At 36.7% G+C, this 20,207-nt stretch overlaps 1 protein-coding gene across 8 annotated transcripts in view; it reads right to left on the bottom strand.

Moving 5' to 3' along the window:
• The window catches only part of Eda (ectodysplasin A), a 403,176-nt gene that overhangs the window by 267,294 nt on the left and 115,675 nt on the right, over nt 1-20,207 (bottom strand). The window lies entirely within an intron of this gene.

Genomic DNA, 20,207 nt, shown 5'->3' with positions numbered 1-20,207 from the left:
CAAGTAAAGTAAGGGTATAATAACTTCAGCAAACACAGGTCACTATCTCTGCCTCTAGCTGTGAAGGAATGATGAGAATAGTTTTCCCAGAGGCACAGAAAATCCATAACAGAAGATTCTACAACTCTCCCCTAGGGAATTGATTTTACTTAGGACCTGAGAAAGTTTAAACCTCAGAGTACAGTGGAAAACAATGAAGATTTTGGTAGTGAGCACTTAAAAAGGGGCTGGGTGCCCTGAGAACCAAGAGCTAAACTGTGTATCAGTTAGTGAAAACCAGACAAAGGTATATCTAAGTATAATAGACCATATGGACAGATTATACTTCTTTAGAAAGACTAAGTCAAAGCTCAACAAAATAAGTACCAGGAAATGGGTACTTACAAGACAGAGGATGTGGCCAAGGGGAAAGTGGTAGAAAAATCAAGGGTATAAGGGGAGACAATGCAGTCAATAATTCATTGTATATATCAAATTAAAAAAATAAAAGAAGTAGTGGGACGAAAGGGGGTGAAGAGGTGGGCACTAGTGGTTCACTCCTGTAAATCCTAGCTACTCAAGAGGCTGAGATCTGAGGATCGTGGTTCAAAGCCAGCCTGGGCAGAAAAGTCTGTGAGACTCTTATCTCCAATAAAAACCACTAGAAAACAGGAAGTGGTGCTGTGAGTCAAGTGGTAGAGCACTCGCCTTGAGCTGAAAAGCGGAAGGACAGTGCCCAGGCCCAGAGTTCAAGTCCCACGACTGACAAAAAAAAAGAAAAGAAAAAGAAAGGGAGTCAAGATGTTGAAGGGGTGTCACTGACCAAATCACATTGTATTCATTAGCTGCTTTGTTTAATGTTAACTCTTTTGTACAGCTAACTAATGATAATAAAAATATTGCACAAAAAGAAAAGAAGAGTCCTCTGCAAGGCTCTGGTAGCCCATACCTATAACCCTAGCTATTAGGAGATTGAGATCAGAGGATTGTGGTTCAAAGCCAGCCAGCCCAAGGAGGGAAGTCTGATGTCTAAGATATAGATAGACAGACAGACAGATATACAATATTTAATGTAGTGTTATATAACATATATATATAAGAAGCAACAGTGGGAGAAAAAAGAAAAAATATTAGAAGAAATTAACCTACACGTATGAAAATTTTAACAAATTCCAAATAAAATAAAGGCAATGAGAGTCACACCCAGAAAACATATCATAGCAAAGCTGTTGAAAGACAAAATTAAAATTGAAATAGCAAGAGAAAAGGAACTCATCACACACAGGAGAACCAAAAAAGTTTAAGCTGATTTCCCATTAGAGACATCAGAGGCCAAAAAGTGAGAGGATGATATTTTCAAAGTAATGATGGCAAAACAAACAAAAAGCAGTCAAATAAGAATCCACTCTATAGAAAAACAATTTTTCATAAATGAAGTTGACTAAAGACATTACCAGAGACAGTAACATATTGTTCTATTGAAGGAAAAATTTCAAACTGAAAGGAAGTGACCCTAGATGGTAATCTGACCCTACACAGACAGACAGAGACAGACAGACAGACAGACAGACAGACAGACACAGACAGACAGACAGACAGACAGACACACACACACACACACACACACACACACACACACACACACACCAGAACGCTTGCAAAGGTAATTATAAATTATTATAAAATGTACATTTTCCTCCTTTCTTCAATTGTATGAGAATGTTTATAAGTGAACTGGTATACACATAAAAATATAGAAATATATAATTTGACAATAATAGTACCAAGGAGGTGGGTAAGAACAAGCTATATCGAGATGAGGAAATAATGCCAGATGGTAACTCAAATCTGGAGGAGAAAGTGAAAAGAACCAGAAGTGACAATCACAAGGGTAATATAATAAAGTATGTACTCTCCCTTATTCTCTCAGCTTCTTTAAAATATGTCTATAAGAACTGGGAAGGTGGCTCAGTGGTTGAGAGCTTACCTTGCATGCATGAGGCCTTGGGTTCAATTCCTCAGCACCACATAAGCAGAAAAAGCTGGAAGTGGCACTGTGGCTCAAGTGGTAGAGTGCTAGCCTTGAGCTGAAGAGCTGAGGGACAGCGCTGACTGTGTGTGTGTGTGTGTGTGTGTGTGTGTGTGTGTGTGTGTGTGTGTGTGTGTGTGTGTGTGTGTGTGTGTGTGTGTGTGTGTGTGTGTGTGTGTGTGTGTGTGTGTGTGTGTGTGTGTGTGTCTTATATGCTGGACATATGTCATATGTTAGTGGCTCATGTCTGTAATTCTAACTACTCAGGAGGCTGAGATCTGAGGATCATACAGGAAAGTTCTGGAGACTCTTATCTCCAATAAACTACTCAGCAAAAGCCAGACATAGTGCTGTGGCTCAAGTGGTACAGCACTAGCCTTGAGCACAAAGAGGCTCAGGAATAGTGCCTAGGCCTTGAGTTCAAGCCAAAGGATCAGCAAAAAAAGTCATATAGAATAATAAATTTAATGTTATACTGTTTAATTGCTAATACATAGAGATACAATATATATACAATTAATTTGTATAAAAGGGGAAATGATATTTCTAGCAGAAAAATGTATCTTATTGAAATTAAGTTACTAAAACATGAAATTGATTATGATAAAATAAGATGTGTACACAAAGTCCTTCAGAAAATACTAGAAAAGTAACTTAGAATATATACTGAAAAATCATAAAAGAAAATATTCATTTAATTCAAAGCAGTGCAGGAAAGAGGAACAAAAAAGACAAAAGATACAGAAAACTAAAATTAAACTGTCAGATCTGACATTAACAATATTATATATGACGAGATTAAGTAATCCAAAATCAGAGATCATCAGATTTTATTTATATATAGAAAAGATTTAACTATTTGCTATGTACATGACAGAAGTTTTAGTTCCAAGATCTAAACTGGAATTAACTAAGTGAATGGAAAGGTATATACCGTGTAAACAGCAACCATGAAAAACTTGGAGTGACATATTAGTGTCAAGCAAAATAAACTTCAAAGCAAAAATAAAGTAACTGAGGTAAAAAGGAAGACTATATAATGATAAAGGGCCAGTCCATCAGGAAGACATTAAGTTAGAAACCATGTATGGAAAACAAACTTCAGAATATATGAAACAAATTGAACAGGACCAAGCAAAGAAACAGATCAATAATAATAATTGATGTAACTGTAACCTCTCTGTACAGTATTTTTACAATAAAAATATACAAAAATAATAATGAATGGAAAATTTATTACCTCATTTTTAATCATGAAGAAAGAAAGTATGTAGAAAACTAATAAGACTACAAAAGACCTAGGGAAGAAAACCTACAAACCAGATAGACCAAAAGATATTACTATAGCTTTCTACCTAAGAATCACAGAATATACATTCTTCTCAAGCACACATGAAACATTCTTCAGGTTAGCACATGTGCTAGTCTATAAATTAACCACCAATAAATCTAGAAAATCACAAATTCTACAAATAAGTATTCTAACCACAAGAGAATAAAATTAGCAATCAATAAAGAAATTAAATTTGAGAATTTAAAAACTTTGGAAATTATTCTGCATGTTCCTAAATAACTAGTGTATCAATATATAAATTACAATGGAAATTTAAAAATATTTTGAAATGCATAAAATGAGGGTGTGGCATATCAAAAGTTGTAAGAGGCAGCTAAAAAGATGTTCAGAGAAAAATCTGTAGTTATAAGTATCTATATGTCAATGATATTCTATCTTAACATATAGAAAAGGTACACACAAAGCCCAAAGCAAATTAATAAAAAAACAGAGACCAATGCAATTATGAATAGGAAATTCAGAAACATTAATAAAACCAAAAGTTAGTTCCTCAAAAAAACCTACAAAATTGAAAAGCCTTTAGCTAATGTGACCAAATTTGGAAGAAAAATAAATTTAAAAATCAGGAAATGAATAGGGAACATGTAAACAGGAGCTCACCTCCTATAAACAAAAAAATAGAACTTCTGAAGCTTAAAAAGCTAATATTTAAATTGAAAATAATACTGGATACAATTAATAACTGATTAGACACTGCAAGAAAAGATCAGAAAAATTAAGACTACATAGTAGAACCAACAAAATGCACAGAAAAAACAAAGGATTAAAAACAAGTCTACTACTGGATTTCTACAAGGAGATAAAGACTAAAAATTATTTGAAGACATAATGGCCAAAATTTAACAACCAATTGAAAAATATAACCCTGGTTATTCTAAGTCAGCAAACTTTAGGTAACACAAACAAAAAGAAAAACACACTAAAACACTGATATCCAATTCGTTTAAGCCAGTGATAATGAGAAAATGCTAAAGCACACAGTTATAGGCATATTTTATAAAGGCATGAAGGCAAAAATGATTATAGTCGTGTCATCAGAAACTACAGTAGAGTGACATCTTTAAAGTGATGAAAGAAAAGTTTGTCAACTTGGAATTGTTCACCCAGTGAAATTGTCTTTCAAAACTGAATGCTAAAAAAGAACTTTTAGGAAATAAAAGCTGAGAGACTGGAACTGGGAAGGTAGCTCAGTGGTAGAGCGCTTGCCTTGCATGCTTGAGGCCCTGGGTTTGATTCCTCAGCACCACATAAGCAAAAAGAAAAAAGCCAGAAGTGGTGCTGTGGCTCAAGAGGTAGAGCACTAGCCTTGAGCTGAAGAGCTGAGGGACAGTGCCCAGGCCCAGAGTTCAGGCCCCACAACCGGACCCAATAAATAAATAAATAAATAAATAAATAAATAAATAAATAAATAAATAAATAAAGCAAAAATAATAATGCACTACAGGGCTTATAGCATATGCAGCAATAAAATACATGACAATAATAGCATACAGAATGGGAGAGACAAAATCAAAGCTTATCCTGGGTGGGCATATAGCCCAGAGGTAGAATGCTTGGGGTTTGATTCCCAGCACCAAAAAGATAAATGATAATGTTTATCATTATATGTCTTTTAAACTACATGTGAAATTATACAAAGATTTTTTAAGTCAAACAAGTTATGTGTAAACTAGTATAAATACTTAAAAACAAATATGGCTAATAGGTTAATAATAATGGAGATTAAAATGATCATAAAAATTCAGTTACACCAAAAGAGGCAGGGAATGAGAAAATTAGTACTAAAGAACAGAGAATACAGGTGGATCCATTGCAACAATGAGATGTACAAGTCATTATGTGGAAAAACTAACTTTACAACTTTGGGGGGGGTTGGGGGGGGCGGGGGGGAGGATGGGAAGGGATGGGAAGGGGAAACAAAGGAGGAGGCTACAATGCTTGATAAGAAATGTACTCATTATCTTGCCCATGTAATTGTAACCCCTCTGTACAACATTTTCACAATAAAAAAATTAAAAAATTTAAAAAAGAACAGAGAAAACGGAATACAAATCTCAAAATGGTATAAATTCAAGTATAACTATAATTAATAAAAATTATCTAAACATAATTAAAGGCTAGGGATTGATTTTTTGTTTTTTGCCAGTCCTCCTGGGTACTGTCCCTGGCCTGGGCACTGTCCTTGAGCTTCTTTTGTTCAAGGCTAGCAGTCTACCACTTGAGCCACAGCGCCACTTCTGGATTTTTTCTGTGGCACCGAGGAATCGTGTGGCACCGAGGAATCGAACCCAGGGCTTCATGCATGCTAGGCAAGCCCTTTAACACTAAGGTACACTCCCAGCCCCAAAGGCTAGGGATTGAAATTGTATTTTATTTTGCCAGTTATAGGTGTTGAACTCAGGGCCTGGGCACTGTCTCTAACCTTTGTTGCTAAAGGATAGCGCTCTATCACTTCAGGCAAAGGAAAAGCAACAGAATTGATACCAGCTGATCTGCTCCAAAGGAAAATTCTTGTAGGTGCAGAGAAACCGTGTCAGACAAAACTTAGATCTTCAAAAAACAATGTAGTACAATAGAAATAGTCAATTCCAATTAAATACTAAAATTCGCATTCATGTTCTTTAAAATACAGGTGACTATTAGAAGCAGAATACATGGTTATGTGGAATTTTCAATGTGTGTACAAGTAATACATGCAGTAATTTTAAAAGTGGAAAAAGTAGGATAAATAAATTCATATGGTTGTTAAGGCTTCTACATTTTACTTGAAGTCATAAAATATAAACTCAATGTAGCCTGAAATATAATGCACATGGATGATAATATATAGGGCAAACATGAAAATGTAAATCTGACATATAGCTAACTACCAAAAGATAAGTACAAAAATGCCTATTAAAAATTCTCTAATAAGCCAGGAGCCAATGTTTCACTCCTATAATCCTAACTCCTCAGGAAGTTGACCTTTGAAAATTGTAGTTAAAGCCAGCCCAGGCAGGAAAGTTCATGAGACCCTTATCTGCCATTCACCAGCAAAAAGCTGGAAGTGGAGGTGTGGTTCAAGTGGTAGAGAGGCAGCATTGAGCAAAACAGTAAGAGCCCCAGTACTAGCACAAAAATAAAACACAAAAACTCCCCAATTGTCTAAAAGAAAGGAGCAAATGGAAAAAAAACACTAAAGATGATAATCAGAAAATAAATGACAATAAAGGAGTACAATCCACTTATTTCAATAATTACACTGAATGTAGCTTGTCTCAATATATCTCAGAAAAGAAATTGTCAAAGTATTTTGAAAAAACATGTTATCTCTAAGAAAACTGCTTTAAATATGAAGGCATAGAAGTTAAAAGAAAGGAAAATTACATGCCATGCAAACTACAATCTAAATAAAACGGAAGGGTCTAATCAATGTAAGACAAAGCGGACTTCAGAAAAAGCAATGTTACTAGAAATAAAAAGGAGCAATCTCCTACTGCTAAAAGGGTCAATTCTTCAGGAAGTCCTAGCAAGACTTATTTTGCATGCAGCTGACAGCAGAGTTTCAAAATACATAAAAAGAAAACAATTGAAAAGCATAAGTACAGAAATTGACAACAATACTTGGAGATCTCTAACACTCTTCTCTCAGCAATCAATAAAACAAGGTGGCAGAAAATCAGTACAGATACAAAACTGTACCAGACTATTAACTGATTTCACCTAATGGACGCTTATGGAACACTCCACCACAAGTGCGGAATGCAAGGTCCTCACAAATGCACACCCAGTATTCACCAAGTTACACCACATTCTGCTCCATAAAACAAAGCTCAAAAATGTTTGTTTTATAATTTGAAAAACCTACATAACTATATGATTCAGTGGTGTTAGGTATATTCCTGGTTTTACAAAACAAACCTTGTCTTGAAAGTCTGAAATACCACATTCTTTAAACAATTACCCCTTTATCTCTATCCCCCTATCCCCTGCAATCCCTGATAGTTACCATTCTACTTCTCTGTTTGTATTAAGTATCTTGGATAATTCATATAAGTAGTATCATACAGTATTTAGATTATTTCACTTTATCGTGTTTCATTAATCATGTTGAGTATCCATTCATCCACTGATAGAGACTTAGGCTGCTCTTGTGAATCATTCTGCTATGAACACTGGTATACAAATATCTCTTCAAAATTGTTTGTTTGGATATTGGTCAGAAATGGAATTGGTCCTGTATTTAATGTTTTCAGAAACCTCCACACTTTTTCATAATGATGATACTGTTTATTCCCACAAAAAAAAAATCTTCACATGTTTGTTAACTTCTGTTTTTATTTAAATAGTAGCCAACTTTTTTTTTTTTTTTTGTCGGTCGTGGGGCTTGAACTCTGGGCTTGGGCGCTGTCCCTCAGCTCTTCAGCTCAAGGCGAGCGCTCTACCACTTGAGCTACAGCGCCACTTCCGGTTTTCTGGTGGTTTATTGGAGATAGGAGTCTCACGGTCTCTCCTGCCCGGGCTGGCTTTGAACCACGATCCTCAGATCTCAGCCTCCTGAGTAGCTAGGATTACAGGCGTGAGCCACCAGTGCCCGGCTCAACAGGTGTGACAAAGTTTTTATTAAGACTGAAACCATACAAAGTACATTCTGTAACCAACACAGAATTAAACTAGAAACCAATAACCAAAACTACCCAGAAATCTTTAAATATTTAGAAATGTTTAAAAAAATCTACATAAACTATAAATCAAAAAAGAATTTTAAATTTAAAAATAATTTAAACCAAAAGAAATGAAATAAAAATTCAACATATCAAATGTATAGAATGAGGTTAAAACAGTGTGAACAGGGAAAAGGACAGCATCAAATTCTTATAATAGAGAAGAAATACTTAAGTAGCAACTTAAATTCACAATTCTGAACACTAAATAAACAAGAAAAAATTAAACCCAAAGCAAGAAGAACAAAATACATAAAACCAGAAATCAATGAAATTGTTTGTGTCAGTGATTTGCCTGTTTTATAAGCAACCTAAAATTGGTCCTCTGAAAAAAATCAATAAAATGAAAAGTTTGTAGCCAAACAAGGTGAGACAACAGGAGAGAAGATACAATAAACAGTGGGAATCAGTCTTGACTCCACAAAATTATAAAGATATTAACAGAATTTTTCAAATAATTTCGTGCCCATAAATTTAACAACTTAGATGGATACTGGTGGCTAATGCCTATAATCCTAAGTGGCGCTGTGGATCAAGTGGCAGAATGCTAGCCTTGAGCACAAAGAGGCTCAGGGACAGTGTCCAGGCCGAGTTCAAGCCGAGGACTGGCAACAAAACAAATCTGACAACTTAAGACAAAATTGGACACTGGAGGAAGATGGCAGAGGAGAAGCTGGAGGCTAAACAAGCTCTCACATGGAAAGCAGTTTTAGTGTTCCAGTGAACAGTCCTAGGCTAGAGAATCATAACAAGTGTGCCATCACAATACAGAGAGTTTGGCCAGAAAGGGAAAATCCAGGCAGCTTGGTCAAGGAGACAGATCTGAGCACTTGCTGGTAGCTGTGGCTGTGGCAGCTGCAGTGGCAGCCGTGGCCGCCATACCAACAAAGTCCGGGAAAAAGGTGCCAGACCCGGCATGTGAGCATCTTCTACTCACTACCAGCAAGAACTGAACTGACAAGGAGCAGAAATCTTCATCCTGCTGATCACAGACCAGGGAAGGCCCAAGAACCAAGAGTCTGGCATGAGTAGAACCCTGACATCCTCACTCCTTCTCAAGGAGCCACAGTGGGAAGGCAGCTCCTCCCCCACCAACTGAGAAGATCTCCATCTTTGATACTGACAAAGGCCAGCAGCTAGCTCCAACCCAGGCCTTGGAACTATACAATTGGAGCCATTAGCAGGTCACAGGAACCTGACCTGACCTGCCAGGCTCAGCTCCACCCAGAGGAAAGTCACCCCAGCCAGGCAGAGCAAGCTCCAAATCCGGAAGAGTGACTTTCTTCACTGGGTAAACAGAGCCAGAGGTTGCACCTCCCTTCAGCAGCCTAGACAAACTATTGAAACTTAGTAAACATAAACCCTTAGAATGGCTCCAGGCTGGGTGGGCTCTGTGATATCTCAGGAGCTAGCTTGGGGGGGCGGGGAGTGTGATTGTTTGCTGAAAGGCCTCAACTCTCCCCAGATCCTAGCCTCATCACAGCATCTTCAAACTAGAGGAAACAGCCATCTCCCTCTTTTGTGATACTCAAAGCAGATCTCCCTCCCACTGAACTAGCCTGGGAGGAGGATCACAAAGTCCAGGGTAAGGCAGAGCTGTCTGCCTGCTCAAACAAACCGACTTAAGAAACCAATCAAGCCACAGGAAAACCAAACACCACAAGCAGACCAGAGACTCCAACAAGAGACTGGTTACGGACACAGTGGAGATACAAGATCTTCCTCCCTGTCCCCTCCCCAAATCAAAGAATTCTTTTTTCTACATATTTTTATTACCGGTTTTAATTGTTTTCTTTTTTTTTCTTTTTTTCCTTTCATAATATTTATTTTAGAAGTGTATGTGTGTCTGTGTGCTTTTCTTTTTAATGTCTTTTGGTATTTTGGGTCCTTTTTTTCTTTTTTCTTTTTTTTCTTTTCCTTCTTTTTTGCATGACTTAATTGCTGTCCTGCTCATCCCCAGATATATACCTGTTGTTAACTATTTGACCTTATCCTTCACTGTGTACATACTTAATCCAGAAACTTATTACTCAATTCACAACCTCTTAGGCTTAACTTCTTAAATAGTAGTATTATTTCTTTATAACTATATAACTTTCAAGTATTCCAATTTTAAGAATTTTTTTTCTTTTCATTTTATGTTTTGATCTTTCCCCTCCTCTCATCCTATCCTTTTCATCTCTCAGTATCACTTGTTTATACTTATATAATTTTTAAGTGTTTTATTTTTTAAATTTAAACTTTTATTTTTCCTTTTTTCCTTTTTTCCTGTTTTGTTTTTTTTATCTCTCTCCAATCATTATGTCCTATCCATTTCCCTCTGTGAGATTAGGACTTGGTTAAATTAACTCTCCTTTTACCTCTCCACATCCCTCTAATCCTATTTTTCCTCACAATTCTCCTTAAACATAATAATTTCTGGTTTGCTGACTCCTTCTTGTATATTCTTAGCCCATTAATCCATAGTTGTTTGATGTTGAATAGATCGTATCTGTTGAACTGGATTGTATCTGCAGCCATTTTGACTGTGCAACTACATAACTCTGGTTGATGCTTGTTTTAACATAGTGTTCTAGCACAAAATTGGTATTACTTTTATCCCAAATGGGCAGAACAAGCTGGAGAACATAAGAAAAATAACAAGTGCAGGAATCTCAGCTCCCACTCAGGATAATCAGGTGACAGAACAGTTAATCCAGAGGAGAGTTTCCAAAAAGTTCTACAAACACTACTGGTAAACATGGTGAATGAAAAGATTGAAAACCTGCAATGGACTCAGTGCGAGGGTGACAGGGAGCAAGATGAGGCAAACCAAAGATTAATACAGGAACTACACAAGCATGTTGGGGGTAAACAAAAATTACTACAGGAATCTGGTGAGCATGAAGATTAATACTGCAATTGTGTGATATGGCTGAAAGCACTCAAAGAGAAAGACAGGAATTGTATGAGTAGGCTAAGAACCGTCAAAGAGAAAGGAATTGTGTGAGCAGGCTGAGAACATTCAAAGAGAAACACAGGAATTGCAGGAGCAGGTTGAAAACAGTCAAAGAGAAATACAAGAATTATATGAGATTGAGGTAGTTAATCACAGAGTAATATATGAATTGTGTGAGTGTGATGAGATTAGACAAAGATCAATAAAGACATTCATGGAATCTATAAACAGATGAAGGAATCAAGGAAGGGGAGTCCAATCAACTAAATGATTTGAGAGTAAACAATGAACACCAAATTAAGGAAGCAAAAAAAGTTCATACAAGATCTAAAACAAAGCTCCAACAAAGAATTTGAAGCCATCAAAGCCAACCAATTAGAAAGAAAGGAAATAAAAAACAAAGAAGCAAGTTTTGACAGCAGGTTAGACCAGGCAGAAGATTGGATCTCCAAGATTGAAGACAGCCTAGATATTATAGAGAAAGAACATAAAACTATCCTAGACAAATCCAAGAAATATAATAGATCTATTCAACATTTGGAAGACACCATCAGAAGGCTTAATCTGAGGATAATGGCTGTAGAGGAGCACCTAGAGATGAAAGTTAATGATCTAGGAAATTTGTTTAACAGGATCCTACAGAGAATTTCTCAAACATGCAAAAAGATAGGCCTACTCAGATACAAGAAGCTTTTAGAACCGCAAATACACCAGACTAGGACAGGACATCCCGCCATCACATTATAATCCGCACAGGATCAATTCAGATCAAGGAAAAGATGCTTAAAGCTGTCAAGCAGAAAAGATCAGTCACAAATAAAGAGAAACCAATTAGAATCACCTCAGATTTCTCAACAGAGAAAATTAAAGCAAGAAGAGGCTGGAATGATGTATGACATGCCCTAAAGACAAACAACTATCAACTAAGAATACTGTACCCACATAAACTCTCCTTCATAATAGAAGGTCAAATAAAAACCTTCCATAGCAAAGAAAAACTGAAACAATATATCTCCACCAAACCAACCCTACAAAAGATACTTAAGGATGTCCTACACATATTAAACCAACAAGACCACAATAAAGGCCAAGAAACCGCACACAAACTTTGACTCCAAGAACCATAGGAAGAACCCAGCGGTCACATTCCCCAAGAAGGTGGATAACATGGCAGGAACCACCAAACACTTCTCAGTCCTAACTCTCAACATTAATGGACTAAACTCTCCAAATAAGTGACATAGACTGTCTAGTTGGATTAAAAAGCAAGATCCTTCTATCTTCTGCCTTCAAGAGTCACACCTTGCCTATAAAAACAAACATATTCTGAAAGTGAAAGGCTGAATTAAAATCAGTGAGAAGAGATGAAGGAGGTCACTACAAACTAATTATGGGATCTCTCCTTCAGGAAGATATTACAATTCTAAATATCCATTCACCAAAAAACGGAGCACCCAAATTCATCCAGAAAACACTACTTTCCCTCAAATCTCACATAGATCCAAAGACAATAATGGTTGGGGACTTTAACACACCACTATCCCCACTAGATAGATGAACTCGATAAGAACTCAACAGAGAAACCACACATCTAAAAACCTCCATAGATCAACTAGATTTAACAGACATCTGCTGAATATTTCACCCAGCAGCATCAGAGTACATGTTTTTCTCAGCACCATACCAGAACATTTTATAAAATAGACTACATTTTAGGTCACAAAGAAAACTTGTCCAAATTCAGAAGCATTGAAGTTATGCCCTGCATTCTCTCAGACCACAAGGGAATAAAATTAGACCTCAACACCAAAAGCCACCAAAGAAAGTCCTGGAACACACGGAGGCTGAACAACACACTGTTGAATCACCAGTGGGTCATGGAAGAGATTAGAAAGGAAATACAAATGTTCATGATATTCAACAAAAATGAACACACAAATTACCAGCTCCTCTGGGACACAGCAAAGGCAATACTCAGAGGCAAGTTTATAGTTCTGAGTCCCTACATCAACAAATTGGAGAGATCTGAAACCAACAATTTAATGAGACATCTAAACCACCTAGAAAAAGAGGAGCAAGCTAAACCTCAATTCAGTAGACAGAAAAAAATAATAAATTAAATCACAACTAAACAAATTAGAATCCAAAAAATTACATAGAAAGAATCAACAAAACAAAGACTTGGAAATTCAAAAAAATTAACAAAATTGACAGACCCTTAGCAAAACTTATCAGAAAAAGAAGAGAATACACCCAAATAAACAAACTCAGAGAATGGAAACATTGCCAGAGAGAAAACCAAGACCCAGAACATTATAAGGGAATACTTCTCAAATTTTATGCTAATACGTTTGAGAACATGGAAGAAATGGACGATTTCCTAGCAAATATCGACAAGCCAAAACTAAACCAAGATAAGTAAAATCAACTTAACAGGCCCATATCAAGCATGGGAATAGAAACAGCAATAAGAGACCTCCAATCTAAGAAAAGCCTATGACTGGATTTACAACGGAATTCTACAAGGCCTTCAAATCAGAACTCACACCAATACTCCTTCAACTCTTCAGTGAAATTGAAAGACAAAGTTAACTACCAAAGTCTTTCTATGAAGCCATCATAACCCTCATCCCAAAATTTGGCAGGGACTCATCAAAGAAAGGGAACTATAGACCCATTTATTTGGTGAACATCAATGCAAAACTTCTCAATAAAAATTTGGCCAATGGACTTCAACAATTCATCCTAAAAATCATACAGCATGATCAAACAGGATTCATATCAGGGATGCAAATCTGGTTCAATATATGCAAATCAATTAATATAATTCATCACATCAACAGGAGCAAGGATAAGAACCACATGGTTATCTCAATAGATGCAGGAAAAGCATTTGACAAGATGCAACCCCCCTTTATGATGAAGGTTCTGGAAAAATTAGGAATCTATGGAACATTCCTGAATACAATAAAGGCTGTATATGACAAACCTACAGCCAGCATTATACTCAATGGTGAAAAACTAAAGCCATTTGCACTACACTCAGGAACGAGACAAGGATGTCCACTCTCTCCACTTCTCTTCAATCTAGTATTAGAATGCCTAGCTACAGCAATAAGACAAGATGCAAACATAAAGGGGATCCAAATAGGGAAAGAAGAAGTAAAACTCTCCCTCTTTGCAGATGACATGATCTTGTTTTAAAGAATCCCATGGACTCCACTCCCAAATTACTCAAGCTGATTCAAAACTTTGGCAAAGTAGCAGGGTATAAAATTATCCCTCAAAAATCAGTGGCTTTTCTGTATGCCAACAATGAGAAGATGGTGTCTGAAATCAGGAAAGCAACTCCATTCGTAATAGCCCCACAAAATATAAAATGCCTAGGAATTAACGTAACCAATGAAGTGGAGGAACTCTACGATGAAAACTTTAAAAATCTGAAAAAGGAAATCAAAACAGAACTTACAAAGTGGAAAAAACTCCGAGGCTCCTACATTGGAAGGATCAACATCATGTAAATGGCAATAGTTCCCAAGGCTATCTACAAATTCAATGTGATACCTATCAATATCACAACCTCATTCTTCAAGAAAATAGAAGAGGCAATCCAAAAATTCATATAGAACAAAGGCCCCAAATAGCAAAAACAATCCTTAGCAGAAAGACCAGTGCTGGAGGAATATCAATACCAAATTTCAAACTCTACTACAAAGCCATAGTAATCAAAACAGCTTGGCACTGGCACAAGAACAGACGTCAGGATCAATGGAATAGAATTGAAAACCCAGAAATGAACCCACAAACCTATAGCCACCTAATCTTTGATAAGGGAGCTAAAAAAAAATAGAATGGAAGAAAGACAGCCTCTTCCGTAAATAGTGCTGGAAAATTGATTAATCACTTGTAGAAAACTAAAGCTAGATCCTTATATATCATCCTGCACCAGAATTAACTCCAAATGGATCAAAGACCTCGGAGTCTAAGCAGACACACCGAAAACATTACAGCAAGGTTAGGAGAAACCTTAGGTCTCCTTGGCACAGCAGAAATTTTCTTAATAGAGACCCAGGAACACAAACAGATCAAAGACAGGTTGGACAAGTGGGATTGCATGAAATTGCAGAGCTTCTACATGGCAAAGGACATAGCTAGGAAGATCAATAGAAAGACAATGGATTGGGCGAAGATCTTCACTAGCCATATAACAGATAAGGGTCTCATATCTAAAATATACCTGGAACTCAAAAAATTAAATTCCCCAATAACAAATCTACAAAGAAACAACTGCCCAATAAATAAGTGGGCTAAATTCTTAAAGAGAAACTTCTCAGAAGAGGAAAGAAGGATGGCCAATAGACTAATGAAGAAATGCTCAACTTCTCTAGCCAGGAAAGAAATGCAAATCAAAAAAACATTGAGCTCAATAGGAAGTGTACTCATTACCTTGCCTATGTAACTGTAACCCTCTGTATAGTATCTTTACAATAAAAAAATTAAAAAAAAAAAACATTGAGATTCCACCTCATCCCAGTTAGAATGGCTATAATCAAGAACTCTAATAACAACAGATGCTGAAGGGGATGTGGACAGAAGGGAACCCTACTGCACTGTTGGTGGAAGTGTAATCTTGTTCAACCACTTTGGAAAGTAATATGGAGGTTCCTCAAAAGATTCCACATAGAGCTCCCCTATGACCCAGCAATCCCACTTTTGGGCATTTACCCAAATGATCACAAACAAGACCATACTAAAGCTACCAGCACAACTATGTTTATTGCAGCATTATTTACCATAGCTATGATATGGAACCAACCCAGATGCCCCTCAGTAGATGAATGGATCAAGAAAATGTGGTATATATACAAATAGAATTCTATGCCTCCATTAGAAAGAATGATATTGCCCCATTTGTTAGGAAATGGAAAGACTTGGAAAAACTTATATTAAGTGAAGTAAGCCAAGCCCAAAGAAACATAGGTCCCATAGTTTCCCTTATTTGCAATAAGTATATATCGCAGAAAAGGTCAGATAAGATGGTGTTAAGCGAAGTGAACCCCAAGATAAGGACACAAGTGCTTTTTTCTTTCTTGTTATTGTTTCTAACATATTTATTAGGAACCATGTGATTTTTTGGGGGGGGTCCGGTTGTGGGGCCTGAACTCTGGGCCTGGGCACTGTCCCTCAGCTCTTCAGCTCAAGGCTAGCACTTTACCACTTGAGCCACAGCGCCACTTCTGGCTTTTTTCTTTTTGCTTATGTGGTGCTGAGGAATTGAACCCAGGGCCTCAGGCATGCAAGGCAAGCGCTCTACCACTGAGCCATCTTCCCAGCCCCCCATGTGATTTTTTTATTGCTTTGTATATCCCTCCCGCATGGTATAACACCTGTTTTTACTTGATGTTGGTATAATTTGGGGAGAAGAAGGAAAAAAGAAATTATTTAAATAGGGATGCAGGTTGACCCATTGAAATAATGAGATGTACATGACACTATGTCAAAAAATGAGCTTTACAATTTAGGCAGGGGAGGGGGGACAAGGGGGTATGTACTTATGGAGATGGGAGGGGAAAGACAAATGAGGAGGCAACAATACTTGATAAGAAATGTGCCTTGCTCATGTGATTTTAACCCCTTTGTACAGTATTTTTCCAATTAAAAACCTTACCTAAAAAAGACAAAAAGAAATGGATGGATCCTTTGAATGACAGAAATGATCAAAGGACACCATAATTAAGATATTATTTCATCAATTTTAAAGTTTGGCTTATTAAAGTCCTAACTACTTCACTCATGAATTCTATCCAATATTTAAAGAAGAAATAATATCAACTTCTCACAAACTTCTAGGAACTATGAAGAAAGGGAACACTTCTCAAATCATTTTACCTTGATAACAAAATCAAACACATTATAATAAAGTTACAGACGAATATCTCTTGTGAATATAGATGTAAAATTCTTCAACAAAATATTCAAAATTAGGTCCATTTCTGCCAAGTTCTCAATCTTATTAGCATAAAGGTTTGAGAAGTATTCCCTTATAATGTTCTGAATCTTGGTTGTTTCTGTGGGGATGTTTCCATTCTCATCTCTGAGTTTATTTATTTGGGTGTGTTCTCTTCTTTTTCTGATAAGTTTTGCTAAGGGTCTGTCAATTTTGTTAATTTTTTCAAAGAACCAACTCTTTGTTTTCTTGATTCTTTCTGTAGTTTTTTTGGATTCTAATTATTTTAATTATGATTTAATTTTAATGATTTCTTTCCATCTACTGGATTGGGGTTTATCTTGCTGCTCTTTTTCAAGGTGGTTCAGATGTCTCATTAAATCGTTGGTTTCAGATCTCTCCAATTTGTTGATGTAGGAACTCAGAGCTATAAACTTGGCCTCTGAGTACTGCCTTTTGCTGTGTCCCAGAGGAGCTGGTAATTTGTGTGTTCATTTTTGTTGAATATCATGAACATTTGTATTTCCTTTCTAATCTCTTCCATGACCCACCGGTGGATTCAACAATGTGCTGTTCAGCCTCCATGTGTTACAGGTCTTCCTTTGGTGGCTTTTGGTGTTGAGTTCTCATTTTATTCTCTTGTGGTCTGAGAGAATGCAAGGTATAACTTCAATGTTTCTGAATTTTCACAAGAAATTCTCAAAGAAACAACTGCCCAATAAATAAGTGGACTAAAGACTTAAAGAGAAACTTCTCTGAAGAGGAAAGAAGGATGGCCAATAGCTACATGAAGAAATGCTCAACCTCCCTGGCCATAAAAGAAATGCAAATCAAAACAATATTGAGATACCACCTCATCCCAGTTAGAATGGCTATAATCAAGAACTTTACTAACAACAGATGCTGGAGGAGATGTGGACAGAAGGGAACCCTACTGCATTGTTGATGGGAGTGTAACCTTGTTCAGCCACTTTGGAAAGTAGTATGGAAGTTATTCAAAAGATTCCACATAGAGCTCCCCTATGACCCAGCAATCCCATTTTTGGGCATTTACCCAAATGATCACAAACAAGACCATACTAAAGCTACCAGCACATCTATGTTTATTGCAATATTATTTACCATAGCTAAGATATGGAACCAACCCAGATGCCCCTCAGTAGACGAATGGATCAAGAAAATGTGGTATATATACACAATGGAATTCTATGCCTCCATTAGAAGGAATGACATTGCCCCATTTGTTAGGAAATGGAAAGACTTGGAAAAAATTATATTAAGTGAAGTAAGCCAGGCCCAAAGAAACATAGGTCCCACAGTTTCCCTTATTTGCAATTACTAGTATATGTCTGAGACAAGCAGAAATGGTCAGATAAGTTGATGTTAGACGAAATGAACCCCAAGATAAGGACTTTTTCTTTCTTGCGATGGTTTCTAACATATTTATAAGATGATTTCTTTGTTGCTTTGTATGGCCCTCCTCCACAGTATAACCCCTGTTTTCACTGTATTTGGTGTTGGTATACTTTGTGGAGGGGAAGGGAAAAAACAAATTGCTTAAATATCGATACAGGTGGACCCACTGCAACAATGAGATGTATAAGACGTTAGGTCGAAAAATGAACTTTAACTTTACAACTTTGGCGGGGGGGGGGGGGGGGGGGGAGAGGGGGGAGGGGGTGGTGGAAAGGGATGGGAAGGTGAAACAAAGGAGGAGGCAACAATGCTTGATAAGAAATGTACTCATTACCTCGTCCATGTAATTGTAACCCCTCTGTATGGTATTTTCACAATAAAAAAATAATCAAAATTAATTCAATTCACCATTTAATCCAATAAAGAAGGAAATGAAATGTTTGGCTCAACTGGTTTCAAAAAATGCATTCATAAAAAAGCATTCAATAAAGGGGTTTCAAATCAATGTGTCCATTTGTGTTTTCAAGCATCCTGATCAATGTTACTCCTTCCATCATCCTTCTTTATCCCATCCATCATATCTCCACTCATACTTTCCAAGTTTCCTAGCTTCATTTTCATGTATGTGCATTGGGTATTATGGGTATACTTTCAATATCTAGTAATAGAAAGAAACTTTGCAATCTGAAAACATGGATCTATAAAAAAGCATCTCTAACCTGCTCATCACCTTTTCAATAAAGATTAAAAATGCACATCTAACATGATAATAAATGATGAAAAATTCAATGTGTGGTTTTTTTCCCTGAGATCAAGGCCAGAAGAAGGATGTTCACTCTCGTGTTTCTTAGTTGACAGCTTGTAGCAGTATACAGGGGAAATTTATAGTATTAAATGCTCATTTTAGAACAGAAAAAGTTAATGATTTAATAACCTGTGTCTAGCTTAAGACATCTGAAAACTAAGATCAAGGTAAACAGAAAAAGGTTTTGTTTTGTTTCTTTTTTTAATTAGGGAATAAAAGGGAACAACAAAATTGTGAGAGAAATGACAAGGGGGAACCAATGCAACAGCAATATACCCAAGACAATATGTTGGATATAATCTGTACAATTTGAAGGAGGTTGGGGAAGAGAAAGTAGGAGAAAAATGAGGGAAGGGTTAACAAGTTTGACAAGAAATATAATTATTACCTTACTTATGTAACTGTAACCCCTATGTACATCCCTTAGACAATAATAAAAGAAAAGAAAGAAAAAACCAGAAATGTCAGTAAAGCCAAAAGCTGATTCTTTGGAAGAAATCAATAAAATTAATAAATCTTTAAACATCTAAGGGAAATAAAGGTGAAGATATAGATTGCTATCAAGAATAAAAGTGAGGGGCTGGGAAGGTGGCTCAGTGGTAGAGCACATGCCTTGCATGCCTGAGGCCCTGGGTTCGATTCCTCAGCACCACATAAGCAAAAGAAAAAAAAAGCCGGAAGTGGCGCTGTGGCTCAAGTGGTAGAGTGCTAGCCTTGAGCTGAAGAGCTGATGGACAGCGCCCAGGCCCAGAGTTCAGGCCCCATGACCGGACCCAAAAAAAAAAAAAAAAAAGAAGAATAAAAGTGAGATTAAAGATATGGAAACAGCCCATATGCCTTACAATGAATGAGTGGTTCAAGAAAATGTGGCACATATATACAATGGAATTTTACATATCCATCAGAAGGATGGATTTGGATGGACCTAGAAAAATTATATTAAGTGAAGTAAGTCGGGCTCAGAGAGACAAACAGTGCATATTTTCTCTCAGATGTGAAAATTAGATCTAAAATACAAATGTCCATGATAACAAGT

This window comes from Dipodomys merriami, unplaced genomic scaffold (assembly GCF_024711535.1).
Source record: "Dipodomys merriami isolate MVZ:Mamm:240054 unplaced genomic scaffold, mDipMer1.0.p SCAF_3, whole genome shotgun sequence".
Classification (NCBI taxonomy): domain Eukaryota; kingdom Metazoa; phylum Chordata; class Mammalia; order Rodentia; family Heteromyidae; genus Dipodomys; species Dipodomys merriami.
The sequence above is the reverse complement of the archived record's forward strand: the minus strand, read 5'-3'. Positions and strand labels throughout refer to the sequence as shown.